Source organism: Nomia melanderi, chromosome 7 (genome assembly GCF_051020985.1).
Source record: "Nomia melanderi isolate GNS246 chromosome 7, iyNomMela1, whole genome shotgun sequence".
Lineage (NCBI taxonomy): Eukaryota > Metazoa > Arthropoda > Insecta > Hymenoptera > Halictidae > Nomia > Nomia melanderi.
In genome coordinates this window covers 16,922,356-16,937,976 of record NC_135005.1, presented here as the reverse complement: position 1 = coordinate 16,937,976, position 15,621 = coordinate 16,922,356, and the positions used below count along the sequence as shown (strand labels likewise).

At 43.9% G+C, this 15,621-nt stretch overlaps 1 protein-coding gene across 3 annotated transcripts in view; it reads right to left on the bottom strand.

Annotated features, from left to right (window-relative positions):
• Window positions 1-15,621, bottom strand: part of Ae2 (anion exchange protein Ae2) — a 70,784-nt gene extending 55,163 nt beyond the window's left edge. Inside the window, exon 1 of one of the 3 annotated variants that reach the window (XM_031972437.2) lies at window positions 15,121-15,621. The gene's annotated coding sequence lies outside the window, so the exon portion shown is untranslated. Of the gene's footprint in view, window positions 1-1,875; window positions 2,038-14,667; window positions 14,956-15,120 lie in introns of those variants that run through there. The other 2 variants (XM_031972440.2, XM_031972444.2) reach the window with 2 other exon arrangements.

Sequence of the window (15,621 nt, the reverse complement as noted above, 5' to 3'; positions counted from 1 at the left end):
GCGATCGATTACAAGAACCGAACGCTTCACGGCTCGGTTGTTACCTCGCGCCAGCGGGAACACGGGATATTTCGTTCGGACAGTCTCCGGGCGACGTTTATGCAAGACCTTCGGTGACTCGCAGATTTTTTTCGACGCTAATTTGCATTCCGAACGTGTCTCAATGGTTGGGAGCGAGAATAGAGAGTGCTCCGGCGATTCTCGCCGCTGGGGGCGTCAACCGTCGGACCACCGGAGGCAAGAATTATTTAAAACTCCGTGGTCGACCTTACTCCATTTTCGACGCGAGCAGAATGAAGTTTTAACGATACTTTTTAACGAGGAGAACCTTTGGCTCCGGTTGTCCGTTCGTTGCGTATTCATACGGAACTTACTAATATTTCTTACACGCTAATTCGTATGTACACTGAAATTCTTCACGAGAATTCCGTTTCCTATACGATGATCTTCGACGAGTCGTTTCCGAGAGCCGAGTTACGTGAACGCCCCCAGTCGAACGCTGGCAGGAATCGATGGGAGAAAACAGGGAAAAGAGAAGAAAGGGAGGCGAGACGGAATACCGAAGGGATCGCAGCGCCGCGGCAAATATAACACCGAGCCGGCTAGGTCACGGCTAATCGGTTGATCGTGCATGCCACCGGCCGGACAATGCTAAGGCTATCATCGATCGCCACTCGCGATGTGCAAACACCTTTATTTCCACCTGTCGCTGCTCGACTGTCGAACTGACCGCCGGTTCCCCCGGTCTGTCATTGATTGTCTCGCGTTTCCGCTTACTCGCGGCTCCCAAAACGAGGAACGAACGATGAGTAACGTTACGCGAGAATCGTTAGACGAAAATTTTCGACACTGATCTGCTATTCGTCGATATAGTTACCGATCGAAATTAGAAATAAAACAGCTGGTTCTCGTCCGAGACGCATGACACTCCGATGAACAAAGAACGATAGATTTTTAGAAGTCGACGGACTACTCAGAGAGACGGCAGCCTGGCACTGATCTAGCTCCTCCAGCGGCGATCGCGATAGAGAAACACGGGAAAGATAAACGGAGAGACCAAAGTGGATTGCAAGAAGATCGATCAAAGGAGCGAATGTATATTTAGTGAAAACACACTGGCAGGGATGCAGCTCGCCGGCAAGAGCAGCGAGGCTCGAAGACGATAGCCACTCGTGCATCGAGAATTCAGAATCGATCGGCGATTCTATATACCGTCTGGCCACCGTGATCGAATCGGACTCGAGCCACCGCACAGGACCATAGTCGAGCTTTCCCTTTCGCAACGCTTCGCTAGTCTACTCGGCGTATTTGCGGGAAACGCGGATACGAGGGCAGCGACCATGCTTTGTCGGTTTTAATTACAACTGCTGGCTGCGAGAAATGGGAGAATAACTGAAGGAGCTACTGTATTTTCGATGTGTATCAGGAATATTAGAGATTTCTATGGGTTTTCAGCGAAAAATGGAAGAATAACTGAAGAAGTTGCTGTATTTTCGATATGTATCAGGAATATCAGTGATTTCTGTGGATTCTCAGCGAGAAATGAAAGAATAAGTGAAGAAGTTACTGTATTTTCGATATGTATCAGGAATATCAGAGATTTCTGTAGGTTCTCAGCGAGAAATGGAAGAATAACTGAAGAAGTTGCTGTATTTTCGACATATACCAGAAATATCAGAGATTTCTCTAAGTTCTTAGTCCAATAGCAAACAATCTCAGCAAAAGACACATCTTCTTCGATTCTTGGTGAAACCCTCTAAAGCAACGTTCTCGTATTCCAACGGATCGTTACCATTTCTACCTTCTACTGACCTGCTTGAACCGAGCACTTCGACAACGACGAACAACTCATCCGAACAGGATAATTAGCCTCACCTGACGACAGCTAGAGCGTCCAGCTGGTCCTCTTGATCCCTAACGCAGGTCGCAGCCCCGTCATAAATCCTCGGGAAGCTGGAAAACGTGGTCGGAACACGCCGACGCCGAACTCTGTCGCGGTATCGAAGTGTAACCGTCCAACGTGCACTCAATTAGACCCTGTTCCTCTGCCGAGTCGAACGGCAACAAATCCATGGCGTGGACGCACGATCGACGAATAGGAACACCGGTCTAGCAATAAATCTCCATTCTTAATAACGCCTTATTGGAAGTCGTTTGCCGGCCGGATCGTAGCGCGATTGCATAAGCGAAATTTATTTGCATTTTTCGCGCGTGTGTTCGGGGTGGCGCTGTGGACGCGCGAGGAGAGAGAGAGAGAGAGAGAGAGAGTCCGACGACCCCGGGTCACCTAATAAATCATCCGTGTCCGCCTGAAAAGTTACCGTGACAATAAACGAACGCTGCTCTCGCATGCGACCGGGAACCTCCTCGCCGTTTTCATACATTTCAAACGAGCCACCGGCGAGCTGCTGCATACGCGGCGACCGCATCGATCCGCGCGCCAACCGATTCCACTAAAAATACCCGGCCGATGGAGAGGAGCTACTTAGAATTGAATGTAACGATAATCGGGCGATCAGAGGTAGATCGGAGAATTGATTCATTCGAAGGAACTGTTTTCCTTTTGTTCAGAACTCATTATTAACCCTTTGAACTCTGTAGGCTCCAATATTGCACCAGGAATAATATTAGATATTTTAATGAATCTTAAGGAAACTACCCTAAAATTATTCGATTCTCCACACATCCAAATTTTCTACTAACAAGGAAAATAAAAGATTAAAGAAATGTTATAGCATTTCTCGTTTTCGCTAGGAATACTATAAAAATTAATTGCCTTTTTTTTCCTTCTGTTCGGAACTCATTATTAGCCCTATACACGTGACGGTTCTGGATTAATTGATAATAATCGCAACATGCAGGATAATCGATGTATAATGGAAATGTTCAATAACGTGACTAAGTTAGTAATAACAAGGATTGCAACGCTAGATAACGAATAATTGCGTTCTTTGCTTAGAAAAATCGACCTGCGCCTGTGCAAGCCATGGAATTACAGGCGGAAGTTAAACAATTGCCCTCGATCTGCTTAAACATTAAAACAGACGTCGAGTACGCGGAAATATCGTGCCTTCATTATCGTTCCTATCGCGGACCGTGGGAACCGGGAATTATCGGACACCCGGTACGTGCGTTCATTGATAAGTACGGACCGAATATCAGACCGCCGTGATTGCAATGCGCCGTGCACCGAAAAGACTTTCCCGATCGATGCGCCAAGATGGCCCGGTAATCACCGTCAATCGCGTTTACCGTGAATTACGGCTCGTTAAAATAATTGCGGCCCGTTAAAACGGGACCGCGCGGCGGCCCGCTGTCACGCGATTATCGCAGACATCGGCTTCTGCGTATCCGAGCATCGTGAAAAGCAATGCGACCCCTCCGCTCCCCGACAGCGCCGTGACAATACTTGTCGCCGATCGATCCGGGATTCCTATTACAAATACGCGGCGTGCTCCGATAACCAAAGGGGCGAATTAGCGCTTGTCCCGGCAGGGTTTATTCGGTTAAGACACGTATCATAGAAAGACAGCAGTTCAACCCCGAGCGCACAGCCACCGGTACCTTTGCAGGTCAGAGGGGACAATGTACCCCCTACCTCCACTACTAGTAATGTGCTTAGGTTAAAAAACTATAGCAACACCCTGAGCGTTTTAGCCTTCTGATTTGTCAAGGACACTGCCCTATCACAGTATTCAATGACAGACAGACATTGAAACGTAGGAAACCTTCACGGAGCTAAATTATATCGATTGATTAATTAATAGAACGTAAACACGAGCTGACCTCTTGCTGTTTCAGTAACTAGTGCTCCAACTAAAATTCGATCTCTCTGAAACGTCGACATTCGTTCGCAAAGGGTTAATTCGAAGCTTACCGTTAGAAACTATAATGAACCGCGCGCTATTTCTCTGAAGGAACTAACAAGTAACTAAAGTGAATCCTCGAGTAGCAGAATCAGTAAATTAGAAGTGAAATATTCAGCGACTATGATAGAGACAGTAGGCGCAGCAGAACTTTCAAAGTACACAACAGAAATGCTGGTAAATTGGTGGAGTAGCTGCTAAATAAAGGAGTTCCGAAGAATGGCCGCCTTTCTCGCAGAAGCCTACCGCGAGCCATTGTCGATAGACTTACAGCGTGAACGCACGGGCTGTGTATGGAAGATGAATAATCTGTTCGAACAAAGAAAGTAGCTTATATTTCAAGTTCTTCCACCCCTGCATTCAGCGAAGCGCATCTTTAGAGGTTCCCCGGGAGCGTAAGCCTTCGTCCCCGTTCAAAAGAGAACGAAAAACACGGCTTCGTTCTCGCGCCGTGGGTTCCTTTGGGGAACGGAGAGCGCGAGGCGTGAACGGACAAACACAAATCAGACCTACCGAGGCACAGGTAGGCTTCCCGAAATCTGGACGGTTAATATTTCCGAGGATTTCAACGGGCACTGCCACAAACCGGTATCTCCGGTTGATATACGGCCGATGGTTATGGCCGCCGACTCTCGGAGCGCGCGGTCCAACGATCCCAGATGGCCGTCGTTCGGTATCCCTTAATCCCGATGCCGATGTCGAACGGAAGATCCGGATTTTAGAGCCTCCCTCAGGGTTTCGTGTTAGGCTCGACACACGACGTTCGATTGAATATTCTTTAGTTGTTTCGAATGCGTGTGTTCGTTTATTATTAAAGTTAACTGTGCTAATCATCGCGTACAGAGAAGATAGAACAAAGTCTAAGATTTTTCAAAGTGATCGAAATGTACGATGATGTAATATAATTGAATAGGAACCTAGGATTACGTTAAGATGTTGGGTTACCATTTAACGTAAATTAAGAATCGTAGCTATTGTATTTCGGTATGTCGCATTTCGATGCATTGTACGAAGCACAGTGTTATATATAAGATTATAATTTTGCTATATCAAATCTAGTGGTGACTCTCACTCACCACTTAATTTTATACAGTTATAAAATTTGATTTTTAATATTATACTATGTATAAGGCGTCAGTTTGAGAAATATAGAAATAAAGTAGCTTTGTTCCACGATGTACGTGATTTCTCTTTGAGTTAATTTCACGAAATATCGTCTTAATCTCATCATCGAATGTTTGCGCGAGACGTCGATAAATCTCCGAATCTTAAAATCTCCAGTGCAATAGGTTAAAACCTTTGTTAGAAGACGAAATTCTCTTCCCTCAACCTTGACGATGTTCGTCTCAGCGAAGGATAGACTGTAACGATGTCAAAGACGCTGAGGATCGCTCGTAATTTAGTCGTTTACCTTTCTTAGGCCTTGACGGCGCCGTCGCGTTCCCGTTTCGAACACAATTTTCGAAGAACCGTGTCTAAATCATCGCCGAGGAGACTGTTACTCCTCGACAGTCTCGGCTTCTTGCTGCCCTCGACTCGAATCGAGATAACGCATCGACTAGAGAACGCGTGCTTCGACGCGTACGCTAACGTTCAACTACGTTGATTAGGAAACACAATTCAGAGAAATCGACACTGATTCCCATTACCGTAAACCCTGGATATTCTATAAAACAAACAAGTAACTCTAAAACGACGAGAAAACGTGGATTCCATGGAAAAATCGAACGCGATCGCACAGGTGTTGCGTTCTAGTCATCGATTAAGACATCACGGTGACAACAGTCACCTGATCACACACCGTGAACGCTCCCGCGGATAAAGAAAACAGTTAATAACTATCATTACACTGTTCCGGTGCTCGGAGCTGCCGCCTCGCCGGCTAAAAACGATACAGTTACGTCAGAAAGGACGCGAACCGCGAAAAAATCCGCGACATTTCCTGCGAGAGAAATGCGTTTGAACTTCAAACGGGACAGACGTCGAATCGCCGGACCGGAAAAATGGTAATTAACGTCGTTTCCATGAACGGCGGCGCGAACCCAACGACGGCCGGTCGACAGCACATCGAACGTTGGCATTATCGCGGGCACACAAGCGTGAAAGCAATTTTCCCTATCGCCCGTAGCATATGTAACCAGATTATCTGGCGATCTATTAGCGAATTCTAACGGAGAATTCATTAAGCAACCACGACTCGCTGTTCGCTGCTCGTAAAAAGAAGAAGAAACCATTCCGGCCGCTCGGTACATCGCGATCGTTGCGTGCAGAATACTTTCCGCCGGCATAAATCCGACGCTACGAAATTTATAGCTACTCTCCTTAATCGCGAGCAGCATGGACACAGAACATTGTTACCAACTTTTAAAGCAATCGATTCGAGGTATAATTCATGCCGAGTTATTTCTGGATATTCGTAGCCCCATCCATTGGCGTATCCTACGGCGAGCCACGTTTATAAACCTCCGCGTAAAAGTAACAAAAGTGTGCACGAGTTGTAACTACTCTTGACCCTCGGTTTGCGCGGAAATCCGTTCCACGTGGCTCGCTTTGCGCGAACGAGAATCGCGTAAGATTTTAAGATTAACCGGTTAACTGTGTTTGACGAGTCATCTTAAAACTCTTAATGGTAACTTTTTCAACGATGGATCATTTGTTTTTTGAGACAAACATGTAATTCTTCGTTTCGCTTTGATCGTTCATTAAAATATACTCTACATTCCTCCTGCGTTCGACGAGTACACGCTCTATTTTTTTATTATATTACGAGAACGAGAAGTTTTTCCAACTAAATTCTACAGTTAACTGGTTAAATGCTATCCCAACAGTTTAACGTAATCCTAGATTCCTATTTAATTATATTACATCATTGTATATTCCCATCACTTTGAAAAATCTTAGACATTGTTCTATCTTCTACGCGATGATTGTTATCTATAAAGAGATCGATTTCTCGCAGGGAAAACGATGACGCGCGGAATGATGCGGCGGGATCGCCGGATAAATCCCGAGCCATCGATGGGAATGATTCAGCGCTGCGGGACATGTCGCGTGCTGCGGTCGACTCGATTAAGCTCATTGAAAACGAGACCGTAACTCGTGACTGGTGCGGCCGCGCAAACACATAAAACACGAATCAAACGAATTAGCCGATAATCGTTTCTATCGCACGAGTGGACGCGGCTCGTGCCACGGGCAAATCGTTCGATCGAACGAGCCGCGATGAATAACAGCCGATGCCGGGGTGCAAAATCGTGTAAACAGAACTTTTATTTGCGCTTCGACTGTCCGTCCCGCGACCGGCAATTAATGTTTGAATGATTCACGAGAAACTGGACAGATACGTTTCTCCCACGTTTCAACGGCCGAGCGTACTGTCGTTGCTCTATCCGCGCGAAGCACAAATTCGTTTAACGGTCCTCTAGTGTCTTTGCAATTCCGATAATCGCGACGTCAGAAATTCGGAAATAGGTCGTTTTCAAATTTATCAAAATGATTTTTCCTTACGCACCGTTCGCAACTACGTCGTTGCAGATATTTCAGTAACTCCGGAGGCAATGGGGTTTGAAGAAAAATTCAGGAAATTAATGTTTTGGCTTCTGAAATTATTGTGCAACATATTCTGACCTAGGACAGACGAAGAAACGAGTGAACATTTTAATCCTCTGCGGAGTGCAATTCGAATTCGAATGATTTAATATTTGTTCATTTTGTGTATTTCCCAGAGTCCCGATAGAAAAATTCGAAAATGTCCGTTCGATTGTTCGATAGTTCTAGCGCTCAACGGGACGGTTCACGTCGTCGGATGCCGATCCACATTTTTCGGGGTTGACGGGCTCCGTTCCCATTCGCGGACGATAATTAACAGCTGCGTCGACGCGCGAGCTTCGGCTGTGACGTTAAGAGCCCCGTAATCTTTCCGCTCGGGTAATCATCCCGTAATGTCCGGCGATGAATTCCAGGCGGATCGTAAGTCGTCGGCGATTAAGACCTACCCGTTTCTAGCTCCGTGTTTAACGACGCCCAGCTGCGGGCCGCGTATATTTTCGCGTTACATTATAATCTACTCGCGGCGCGGCCGTGACGATTCGTCGGGGCGAAACTGTTCGCGGCTAGTTTAACGTTGACCGTTGTCGTCGTTTATTTCTACGGACGTTGCATTCGAATTCCGGCTCGCGCGTGCACGTATTCCGAATCGAGTCGCTCGGAACGTGTCGATTTAATATTAACCCTTTTCACTCGAGAATATTTCTCTCGATAGATATTCATTATTTTCTGATGGAATGTCAATGATATTTTTCGCAATCAACCCTTTGCTACGAAGTTCTTCGCTAGAAATATTTCAATATTTTCTGACGAGATGAAGATATTTCGTAAAACCAACTCGACGAGAAATTAACGCGAATTGACGGACAAGGCTATTTTGCGTCAATATTTCTCAGATTGATGCATTGTATGAAGTATAATATTAAATATCAAAAAGCTTCACTGTAGGAAATCAAGTGGTGAGAGTCACCTCTCGAGTGCAAAGGGTAAATATATCACAGTTCGAATATTCGAACAATGTAGGCTGATTCGTAAGAGTCGAGACTTCTTAAGAACAACGAAGTTCAACGTGTACACGATTGTCTTCATTACAGAGCGAGGCTATTCGACGAGATAATAAGTCCTCCGCGTCAGTCCGCTGAAATAATTCGACGGGAAGGTGTGTTTGTATAAACATCCGCAGCGTCTAGCGGTAATTATTGTCCCGGTGGAAAACGCGGCGATTAGTCGTGAGGTAAAAATAATGAAACATGCTAATTGGAGCTGTAACGAGCCCAATTTCCTCATCTCGTCTTCAGCTATTGACTCAAGCGAGGCTTCTAATTGGCTAATGATCGAAAAAGCCTCGGAAAATGGCTCGCGACGGCGGAGGATTGTTCGGTAATCGAGAAACCAGCGAGTAAAATACTAGAAAACATTGCTGTGCTTGTTTTATATAAAACCGGCGTTCCAAAATTCGAAAAAGCTAATTCTACTATTCGGTATTCCTAATGATAAGAGTATAATTAACACTAGAAGTACCGCATGCGTCGAAATGATCTAAATTCTTTTACAATTATCGAGAAGATAATAGATGCTTCTCTAAGAAATTTCTAAAATTCTAAGTTAACCCTTTGAACTCTGTAGGCTCCAATATTGCACCAGTTGTAATAAATATTTTAATGAATTTTAAGACTACCTTAAGGTTATTAGATTTCCAGATATGCAAAGTTACTGACAAGGGAATTAAAGGTCTAAGAAACGTTAAAAATTATTAATTTTCAGTAGGACCACCATCAAAATTGCTAGGAGATGCTGACACTATGAAACCATCTGGAGTGCTAAGGGTTGAGATTAGAATTTCTAAGTTAAGAGTGATCGAAGTCTCGATAGATGCACTCTTGGAAGTTTCTATAGAAAAATCTTGAGTCAACTCGGCCGTTCGGTAGTTCTAATATTAAAAAATGCTCCTTTTTAACGAGGATAATGAGGAGCACTGTGTTTCGAGTGCTTTTATGTGTCTGTTCGTGACTCCAGTTTCGTAACGGCGGGTAACACGCAGATGTTTACATCACCGGCAAGTTTCTTACGGTCCTCTCTGGCGATTCAAAGGAACAAACGAGCAGATGTGTGTCAGACACAATCGGGGGTACCTGGCCGAAAGCGTAATAGGGAATGACGCGCGAGGTGCGCCATTCGAAAAAGATCAACACCGGGTGTCACACTCGGAATATTTCGTGTACGCTTTTGCTCAATGGCGGGTTACGGGAATCGAATGAATCGCGAGGTGGCGCGGCTTTTGACGAGTCTCTTGAAACATACGAAGATGAAAGATTCTTTGAAATGTACAAAACTTTCAGCAGATAAAGCTGAATTATATATCAAATGTATAATTAATGTAAAAGAAGGAAATTACGTGATGATCTCTTGCTGTTCGAGTAACTCAATCATTTGTGACTCAGTGCTCCAACTATGAAAATTCGATCTCTGAAACGTTGACATTCGTCCGCAAAGGGTTAACCCTTTGCACTCGAAAGTATTTCGTTAGAAATTCTTAAAATTTTCTAACTAGACGAAGGTGATATTTTTTGAAATTAACTCAAAGAGAAATCATAAGTAAATTGAGATGCATTATACACGGTCCAATATTAAATATCAAATTCTATAATTTTACTTCGTCAAATCAGGTGATGACTGGGAGTCACCTCTCGAGTGCAAAGGGTTAATTCGAAGCTTACCGTTAGAAACTATAATGGACCACGCGCTGTTTCTCTGAAGGAGCTAACAGTGCGTCTACTAACTTTCGTTCGAAGGCGTCTTCTACTATAATTACATCGTCGACCCTCGTAACGGGGACTGAGATCATTGTCGGGGACAGGTATACGAATCGCAATAAAGACCAACGTAGACAAAGGTTGAATCGTCTATGAAAACACGTCGAGTGCCTACAGTCGGCCACGTGTAAACCCTCTGTTTACATGCGGAGACGGTGGAACCGCTGTCGTCCGTTCGCATCCTCGTTTCCGTGTAAACAAACCGAAGCCGCTTTCGAATTTGCCGCCGAACAGTGACAAGGTATCGATGTCTCTTGGTTAACCCTTTGACCTATGATATATTTCTCGACTCCGGTCGACACGGCTGCTTTGTCAATAATTTATTGGAAAAAGAGAAAAATTCTAAGCATACGTTACGCCTATATTTATATTTTAAGTGTAACAGTTGATTAGAGGAATAATATTTACTTTGATTTCGAATGAAATCTAGTTAACACTGGATTTACGGAAAGGGAATGATTTGTTTAATTAGAAAATGAAGTTACTAATAATAGACATAGCGAGTTACTTGAGGAATAATGAATGCACATGTACTTGCATAAATGTAAGTAGTAATAAATGTTAATGGTAAGTCGTATATGGTAATAATATAGTCTGACTAATTAAGTAATAATGTAGTTTGACTAATGAGATAATAAAGTAGTTTGACTAATAGCGATAATCCTCAATTGTTACATATAATCTTTATATAAGACGATTATCACTTTTCCGCGGAATTACCAAAGAACATTTCATGATTGCTGGAAGATCAATTGATCTGCGTGAAACGGAGCACCGATAATTCCGCGATCTTGCCCGCTGCGCGTGGATTTCGTTGAAATGCGGTGTTTTTCGAGCCCACGAATTTTTCTCGTCAAGGCTGCGGGGGTGCCACGTGGCCAATTTCACCGGCGATCTAAATCTGCCTTAACGCGCGTTCCGGGAATACCGAATGATTTGTCGCAATCAATTCGACACGCGGTCCGAATATACGGCCTGACAAAAGTGTGCCGATTAGCGTTATTATTATAACACCGTGGACCTACATGGCGATTACCATGAAAGGTAAAGTATTCCGTATTCCTTCTCGTATGTTACAAATTTCGGTTCGATTGATGTTTAAAGATATATCAATATAATCACCGACGCTCGCGTTTCTAGTAGCTGAAATTTGAGCAACTGTAAGACTCGTAGTTTGAAGCTTGAATCTGATCGAGATTTCTCTGTATTTTTCGAACGTGCACTAAATCCCTTTGCTACTATGGAAGTGACAAGGAATTGACTTTTTGCACTCGAAAGTTTTTGCCTGGTAATATCCAACATTTTCCAACGAGATACAGTCGACATCGTTTGAAATTAATTCCACGATAATTCACAGATAAATTAAACAACAAAGCTATTTTATCTGAATATTTCAGAAAGTTTCATTTAAAATACTAAATATTCACTTGATAATTTTGCAGTGTCAAATCGAATGGTGACTCGGAGTCACCTATCGAGTGCAAAGGGTTAAAGTTTGTGAAGAGACAGCTGGATTATTTGATCGCAGATGTTGCAGATGGAGAACGTATTCCTAGAGTGTCGACAAACAAATACGGTCGCGTTGCAACAATGTAACGTTGTAACGACCGAGTGGAAAAGGAAGGATGTAGAGAGGCAATTAAAATAAACCGCAAGGCGCAGAATGTTCGGCGATTGGAACAACGTTGCTCGCCGATAACCGATGGTTACTCAGCGACGCAGATAAGGACGACTGCCAAACGTTCGTTTGCGAACACCGTTAACTGCCTATTCAACGAATTCCCTGAGTTATAGTGTTCGCGGTACACGCGCAACGTGTTCATTCACGATTTACAGAGTATGTCGGTTCAATTTTTTCGTTTCGGTCTATTGTATACTTTCAGCGGAGCTCACCGGGTAGATCGAATCCAGATGACCAAAACATTTCAAATGAATTTCAATCTATACCGTAAGATGTAGTGTCTTAAAATATTTTGGTTAACAATTTTAGTGCAATGACGAGTGAGACGAGTGATGAAGATTTATAGATTAATTTAACGATCAATGCTGTTCATTGCCCACGAAACAAATATTTTTATTTTAATTTGTACTGTGTACGAAAGATGTAGTGTCTTAAATAAAATATTTTGGTTAACAATTTTAGTGCAAGTGATTAAGATTTCTAGACTAATTTAATAGCAATCAATGTTCTTCATTACCCACGGAAACAAATATTGTCTTATTATCAATGTATTATCTTCAAATGGAATTTCCAGTTGAAGTAGAATGAAAAATTTGGTTGCATTTCTAAATTGTTGATAGTAAAATATACGAGTTTAGTAGCGAAAGTGAATAGTACCTCAAGTGGTTAAAGAGTAATGTTTGTAATTTTCTAAAAATATTCTCATCCTACAATGAGAAAAAGCGTATTCAAAATGGCGTCAGGTCTCTAATTAATTGCGAGTGGCAGCACACGTCTAGTATTAGAAGAAACAAAAAGTTTTCATTATTATTATCTTCTTTTTTTAATTGTTGAAGTTGTATCGTCAGCTCATTCGTTTCTTAGTGCTAACGAGCAATCGACAAACACTCGGCCGAGACCTCTAAACGACCAGAGAAGATATTAGATTATCCGATGAGCAAGGACTATCGATTTAACGTCGCACTCGCGGCAATACGTTAACAGATCCGGCTGAAAACCTTTTCGCATAATTAAAACCCTTTTAGAATACTTCAACCGTGCGGGACCTGTTCTAACATCGAATCCCATGTTTTTTAATCATAGCAGCGATAATATGTTTAATTATCCCCAGCTGAATTTTTCTGAAATTTTCAATATGGCGTTTGTAGTACAAAACCATAGATATTAAAACTGATTACAATATCTTCCACCTAATCTAATGTTAAGTTAACAACTCTTCTCAACAATAAAATACTATATTCAAATAACAGATATCAGAATTAATTACAGTCCTTTTTACCTAATCTAATATTAAGCTAAAAATTCTGTTCAACAACGAAATATCGTGTCCAAATAATATCACAAGGGCATACATCAATTTAACCACGGCAATTAATTCACAGAATTATTAACGATAATACAATCCAAGCCCAAAGGCAAGCACGTCCGTTGCGACTACGTGGTTCATCGTTCCATTGTTCCACGTATCTATAATAGCATCTACAATGCATCTCATAAAATCTAATCTAACACGCCAAGAACACAAACATAATTCCCCGCAATAATACCTGCACTAAACAGCGATAAGAATCCGACCGATTAAAAAAAAGTGAAAACCCAAAACGCTCGATGACCATTCTTTCAAGGGACTAGCCAAAAATAGATCATCGTCCGTTACAGTTTCCGCCGTTCGCAACTTTCTTTTGCGTTCCGTGTTTCCCGGTACGCCGTAACGAGAGGACACGGATTTTCCCGTTATACACATGCTTTACGGCTTCGACGGAATTATTTCTGTCACTTGACCAGCTAAGTGTGGAATTTAGATTTAATTTAGATTTAAATCTGTCATTGTGCGCGCAATAAAATGAAATAATGAAGTGTATAATCATTAAATGCAGGCCAAATGCACTTAACCCTCTATGGGCCGAATTTCGTTTCGTGATTATAACAAAATTTACGCAGTATGAAATTAATAATCATTCTCTGTATCATTTAATGTCATCCGTCATTTTGCAATAAAAAATTAAATAAATCAATTTAACCCAGTCTATTGATGTGTGACTTCAATGTTACACGGGCTTATAGAAGGTTAAAATATATCCTAACGAAAAACTGAAGCGAAACGAAGAATTACAGGTTTACGTGAAAAAATAAATAATCTGTCGTCGGAAAAGTTAGCGCCAATAAGAGTTTTAAGGCGACGTGTATACTCGTCAAACACAGTTAACTGGTTAATTCCGATCGCGTCGCGTTTCACGCGGCAAAACGTGTAGCGGGTACATCTTGTACGGTTATGCACGCACGAACGCGAACGGCGTTCGAATGCCGGCGGCGGCAGACACGTCGGCGCATGTCACGCCCAAACTTTGAAATAAAAGAACGGTGCCCGATGGATTTTTCAACGGCGCCGCTCGCGGAGAGCACGTTTCGCAACGCGAGAGAGCACCGCGCAACCCGGCTCGATTCGCTCTCACTTTCACGCGAAAAAAGAACGACGTCCGAAAGACCGTGGCAGATCTCCGTGACGCCGTGACGCGGCCGATCGACACTCGGGAACTCATTAGGTGACGGCCACTGATATTTCTGGCGTTGTTTCTACGCGCTACGATTCGTACCGGGAGTCGTTGATCATTAAGGTTAAGGCTACCTTTCGGAACGATTCATTTCGCACGGGAAATTCCATAACCACTCGAGCCACGTTTTTGCCATTCCACATAACCTAGGCACTATATACTTCCTCCATATCCCATTAAAATCGAGTACTTCAAAAATTAATTAGTACCTGATTCTCGAACTGATTCTCGAATTGATTCTCTCTTCAAATAGCGAGCAGCATCGAACTATCACGGCAATATCAAACATATCACAAAGCACCCTTACGAAAAAGAAGCACCAAAGTCCGCTCGCAGAATGGCACCTCGATCTCGAATCTCCCACGAATCGATTCGAAACGATCGAAACGAACGGTCGCATTAAACGTTCCCTCTACCGTCGCGAGTGAAAATCATTCAAACGATCGCCGAACGTATCGGCAACTAAAATGGCCACGCGATTAGTTTCCTAATCGCGAGACCGCGTCAGTGTTCTGTCGTCCGGCGAGGAACGTGAAGCCGGATCGAAGCGTCGCTCGAACTTTCCAGATTTACCGGCATCGAGCCGACTCGTCGCCGTCGTCTCCCCGTGCAACGGCGGGGATCGATCGAGGGTAAAGAAAAATCGAAAACGGTGTACGTACCCTTGCGTGTAATCGATGCGCGGCGAGCCGTTCCTGTTTGCAGCGTGGCCGTCTGGCCCGGTCCGCGTAGCGAGAAGCGTTCGACGGTTTCCCGGTGATGATTCCCTTGGTCACGCGTCTAACCACTCGGACGTGCTCGTGGCATTGTTTTCGAGCGACACCGCGTTGCCAGGAGGGCGAACCGTGTACAAGCACACACACGGTGTCGGCGTTCCAGCGAACACCAGCGGTCTGTGTCTGTCTCTCGTGTCCCTTCCTCTTCTAGCGCGGCGGGCACGCGGCGCGGAGAGACGACGGTTGGTTCGAGAGTTTACGAGCCGATCCGGACCAACAGGCCGCCGGGGAATCCGTGTTCGCGAACGCACTGTCACTGACGGACTGTTCGGGCACCGAGCGTCTCTGGACTCTCGCCGTTTACCGCACCGACTTCCCTGGGGAAACACGTTGCTCGGTCTCTTTCTTGAACACGCCGGCGACCGGTGGACGCGGCGGATCAACAGT